This window comes from Phyllobates terribilis, unplaced genomic scaffold, assembly GCF_046119375.1.
Source record: "Phyllobates terribilis strain yellow unplaced genomic scaffold, ASM4611937v1 Scaffold_1__5_contigs__length_1240528914, whole genome shotgun sequence".
Taxonomy (NCBI): Eukaryota; Metazoa; Chordata; class Amphibia; order Anura; family Dendrobatidae; genus Phyllobates; species Phyllobates terribilis.
Window position 1 is genome coordinate 351,489,873 of NW_027362761.1, and position 6,000 is coordinate 351,495,872.

The window sequence follows — 6,000 nt, forward strand, 5'->3', positions numbered from 1 at the left end:
GGGGCAATGTCACACATGTGCCTTGTATGGCTCACGTGTTGAACCTGGTTGTCCAGCAATTTTTAGCCCACTATCCCAGACTAGATGGCCTTCTGCAGAGGGCACGGTCGCTGTGTGCTCACTTTCGCCGTTCGCATCCCGCAGCTCAGCGACCTACATCTCTACAGAAGTCGTTGGGCCTGCCACTTCACCGGCTAAAATGCGATGTGCCTACCCGGTGGAATTCAACTCTGCACATGTTGCAGCGACTGTGGCAGCACCGACAAGCCCTGGTGCAATACGTTCTGACGTATAGCCTGGGCCAACGAGATCCGGAGGTGGGGCAAATCACGCTGGAGGAGTGGTCTCAGATCAGGGACCTATGCACCCTTCTGCACAGTTTTGAAATGGCGACGAAGATGTTTAGTGCTGACGATGCCATTATCAGCATGACTATTCCGGTGATTTACATGCTGGAGCACATGTTAAACAGAATTCGGAGTCAGGTGGTGGCACAAGAGGAGGTGGAGGAAGTAGAGGAGGAGGAGTTGTATGCGGAAGGGCTAACATCTGCAAGGTCCAGACGGTCGGCAGCACCAAGGCGCCAGGCATGTGAGGGTGGGGGAGATGGTTTTACCAGGGCGCATGGTAGCAGCCAAACTAGTGAGGAAGGTGCAGGAGCCCAGGAAGAAGTGGAGGACGAACTGATGGAAGACTCATCAGATGAGGGAGACCTTGATCACATTTCTGTTGTGCGAGGTTGGGGGGAGAGGACAGAGGAAGGAAGCATGATTGTTACCTCGCCACCAACACAACAGGGACTTGGTGCTCCTGGATGCGCAACACACATGAGTGCCTTCTTGCTGCACTACCTGCAACATGACCCTCGAATTGTGAGAATTAGAAATAATCCTGACTACTGGGTTGCCACACTGTTAGATCCCCGGTACAAAAGTAAATTTGCAGAAATTATTCCTGCCATAGAAAGGGATGCACGCATGCAGGAGTATCAGCAGAGACTGTTGCAGAATCTTACATGTGCTTTTCCACAAAACACCAGTGGTGCACGTAGTGAATCTCACAGTTCCAACTTGCCAACCGTGGGACCGTCAAGTGTTCAGCACTCAAACCGTAACAGAACCACAGTATCTGCTGGTAACATCAATTTTGCGGAATCATTTCACCACTTTTTTAGCCCATCCTTTGCAAGGCCACAGGAGACAAGAAGTCTGACACATAGTCAACGCCTAAAGACGATGGTACAGGAGTATCTCCAAGTAAACATTGAAGCCATGACTGTGTCACTGGACCCTTGCTCTTTTTGGGTTTCCAATCTGGATAAATGGCTGGAGCTAGTCACTTACGCCTTGGAGATCTTGTCATGCCCCTCAGCCAGCGTTCTGTCTGAACGTGTGTTCAGCGCTGCTGGTGGTGTGCTGACAGATAAGCGCACGCGGCTCTCCACTGATAATGTAGACAGACTCACGTTCATAAAGATGAGCAAATCATGGATCCGAAATGACTTTTCTACCCCTGTGTCATCCTGGGGAGAGTAAAAGCTTGATGATTGGTTAAAATCACCCTACCAACCGTTTTAAGCTTTCAAATTACTAATCATGTTTATCTGTATCTTGACTGGAAAATAATTTGGGCTTTGTAGCAGTGTGCAGCACTGATCCTGTTAGCCCATCTATACTAAGCTCCACCAGATTTAAAATTAATAATAATTTTTAGCTGCATCTAGCCCGGAAAATAATTTTGGGGCTCCGAGATGCGCAAGACACATAAGTGCCTTCTTGCTGCACTACCTGCAACATGACCCTCATATTGTCAGAATTCGAAGTAATCATGACTACTGGGTTGCCACACTCTTAGATCCCCCAAACTTTTCGATCAACCTTTTCATTTTAATAAAGACCAAAAAAATGGTCATTTTTGAAATTATAAGCATTAGCAGGTTATTAGAAACTGCAATCAAACAGTTTTCAACTCAAAACTTTATTCTAGGTGATGTTACATTTTCACATAGGACCCCTTGTTCGAAAGGAGCTTCTGAACTCTCTCGTCCATTGAATTTGTCAGGTTTTGGATGGTTTCTGCTTCAATTGTTTTGCATGAGGACAGAATACCCTCCCAGAGCTGTTGCTTAGATGTGAACTGCCTCCCGCCATCATAGACACTCCTTTTGATGATGCTCCAGAGGTTCTGAATGGGGTAGAGGTCAGGGGAGCATGGGGGTCACACCATAAGTTTGTCCCCTTTTATGCCCATATCAGCCAGAGATTCAGATGTTTTATGTGCAGCATGAGATGGTGCATTATCATGCAAAAAAATGATCTTGCTGTGAAATACATGGTTCTTCTTCTTGAACCATGGCAGGAAGTGCTGTTTGAGAAAATCCACATACATTATGGAGTTCATCTTTAGCGCCTTCAGGGATCCTAAAGGGGCCGACAATCTCTCTCCCCATGATTCCAACCCAAAACATTACTCCACCTCCTCCTTGTTGGCGCTGTAGCCGTGTTTGCGTGGGGTGTCCATCAACCAGCCATCCTCCACTCCATTCATCTGGACCATCGAGCGCTGCACGGCACTCATCCGTGAACAAAACAGTTTTGAAATCAGTCTTCATGTAATGTTTGGCCCACTGGAGCCGTTTCTGCTTGTGTGAAGTGGATGGAGGAGGTCGACAGGATGGCATATGCACAGCTGCAAACCTCTGAAGGACCCTGCATCTTGTTGTTCGGGGGACGTTGGAGGCACCAGCAGCTTCAAAAACTTGTCTGCTGCTATGACAAGGCTTTTTTGCCGCTGCTCTTTTAACCTGACGTAATTGCCTGTAGGAAAGAGTCCTCAATTTGCCCTTATCAGCACGCACACGTGTGTACTGTGAATCAGCTACATACTTCTTGATTGCCAAGACACTTCATCCTGATCATCGCACAATGTTGATTGTAGTCATGCCTTGACCTAAACACTCCACAATTTGTTGCTTCTCAGCAGCCGACACATCCTTTTTCTTTCCCATTTTGGCAGAAAATGTAGGCTGCTTAATAATGTGAGACAGCCTTCTTAAGTAGTCTTGCCTTTCATTGGACACACCTGCCAAACTAATTAGCACAGGTGTCTGTGTGACACCCCAGGGGTCTGGTTGCCACAGTGATAGAGATGTTATGTCTGAGAGCAGGTGGGAGGTCCTTTGGTCAGGGATCCTGTGCATGCCACACCTCCTGCCCAGTCTTGGGAGGGGAAGAACTTCCCCTATATAAACCCGGGGCTGAAGCAGGGTTAGCAGTCAAGGAGAGTAGAGACAAGAAACCGCAGAAGCAATACTACTACGAGTCAGGGGCTGGCAGCTGCAGAGCTCGCCCTGACTGAGAAGCTTTCTTACCGGACCCGGCGTCCGAGGCTGTGGGGACTAACTCTTACCCAGCAGCAGAAGCCGACCGGCAGGGGATTTCAGGTCCTCAGGCCCAGAAACCCGAAGGCACGGTCACACGTGTGGGACCAGCACCGCCATCGTGGAGCGGAAGCCATTAGAAGGCCCCGAGTCACCGGCCATACGGGTGAGCACCACACGGTACACTCAGGGACGTGGGCTACTTATATCCGCTTCTAGCAAGGTAGCCAGAAGAGTACAGTCAGTTTGGGAGGCCTACAACTCCGCCTGGCCAGGGGAGATCCCATCTGCTCAAGGACTGACCAGGCCCCGTTCACTAGCAAGTACTCCGGGAGGGTCTATCGTTGTTACCAGTAAAGACCCTGAATTACACCGCACCGTCTCTGAGTGGTTCCTGCTACCCCCATCATCCACATCTGCTGCCCTGAGGCCATACCCCTCCCGTTGGGGGTTATACCATCTACGCTGCACCATCCATCCACCGGCCTCAGCGGACTGTCCTGCAGCGGCAGCTCCATAGCTGCATTCAACGGGTGGCGTAGTCGTCCTGCATCTACCGCTGTTACATCGCCGCTCAGTTTGACTCCCTGGGCACGGACAGGGTCACCGCCACGAGACTACAACCCTCAAGAGATCCGGCTCCGGGTAAGCTCCCGCGTGCGCAACGCAGCGCGACACAGGCCCAGGGGCGCGTCAACTTTGGCGTAGTCGGCAGGATTTCGTGCCCGCAACCACCGGGTACTGCGTGCCTGAAAAAGAGACTTTTCAAACTTACCTGTGGTGAAGATTCCCGCCATCCGGCGCCATCTTCAGCCTTCTTCCCGCCATCGGTGAAGTTTCCCGCCATCCGGCGCCATCTTCTGCCTTCTTCCCGCCATCCGTGGAGTTTTCCCGCCATTGGACGCCATCTTGAGGACACCGCGCGGGAAGAAGAGGGGCGTGGACTCCGAAAGCGCGCGAGAACTGAAGCCCCGCCTCACGTCCGGACGTTGCGTAAGGTCCTGGAAGGAGCCCAGCAGACGCCGACGTCACAGGAGCGCGACGGAAGGTCCTCAACCCTGACGATCCACTGCGGAGCCGCGGCCTACGGAAGAGGATCATCGCAAGGTAGGCCACGGTCCACTAGGGGGGAGGAAGATGTCGGATACGGAGGAGAGCTTCACTGCCTCAACCCCCGCCAGCGCTACCGCTGCTGCAGTTATGCCCTTCACCATGCCCTATATCCCGGGAGCAGCTTGGCTACCCCAGTACTCAGGGGAGTCACATACCCTGCATGACTTTAGAGAAAAGCTGGATAGCCTCTTCCAGGTGTACCCCCTCACAGAAGAGCAAAAAGTGAGCATCCTGGTGGCCCAACTAACCGGGGCAGCCAAAAGGGAAGTAAAATCCTGGCCACCTGGGAGGAAGACTGTCGCAGGGATACTAACCCGGCTGAAGGACACCTTTGATACCCGCACCTCAGCCGAGATTAAGCTTAGATTCTACGGGTGCAAGCAGCGAGCGCATGAGAGTATAAGGGACTATGCACTAAACCTACAAGAGGCCCTGAGGGCCATTAAGCAGACCGACCCTGATGGAGTGGGAAATGAGGACAGGCTGTTGACCGAACAGTTTATAGAGGGACTGTATTGTAATACCCACCGAACCCAGTTGCGGGCAATGGCCTTACAGGATCCCCATCTGGGCTTTGCACAGTTCAAGGACAGAGCCACCCGGGTGCTCCGAGAACCGGCACCGGGTGGCGTTGTGACCCACAAGCGCCCTGCTATCACTTACCACCAGGAGGCGGCGCCCTTGTCGGCAGGGCCTGTGGGAGCTGATGCGCAGGCTTTGGACAATGACCCGGCTCCAGACCTACACCATCAGGTCCAAGAGCTAGCTAAGAGCGTTGCTGCGCTAACCCGAACTGTGCAGTCTTTACAGGCTTCCACCCCGGGGAAGATCCAGCTGGCATCCGGACCGGAGGACATCCCGTGGCGTCGACCAAGGAGGACCCCACCGGCCAGAGGAAGACCCAGTGACCGATACAGCGAGGACGGACGACCCATCTGCCGCCGCTGCAATCAACCTGGACATATGGCAAGGTACTGTTCTTTAAACGGGCACAACCTGGGGTAGAGGGCCAACCCCCAGGAAAAAGATCACCAGGCACATCGAACTGGCGCGACAGATATGTGGGAGGACGTCCAGTCTTGCCTGTGGTACTGGATGGCATTCCCATGAGTGCCCTACTGGACACCGGGTCACAGGTCACCACCATCCCGTAAGTGCTCTTTAAGCAGTACTGGAATGACTCGGATATTACCCGCTACCCTGACGACGACTTGAGTATCATCGCCAGCAATGGCCAGCCCGTGCCACAGATCGGATTTAAAGAGGTGACCATCAAAATCGGTAGAGTCGAACTGGCAGCACAGGGACTGATCATTGTAGATATTGACAAACATGAGAGTCACCCAAAAATAACTCTAGGAACTAATGTAATTGAAAATTGTCTTGCAGAGGTGATTTTCCTTTTACAGCAGGTTGCCAAGAACGCCAGCTCCGGCGAGCAGCGGGTGCTCCAGAAAGAGATCCGGGCACTGATGCGACGGCAACAGGTGGAACTCTCCGGCGGTGAG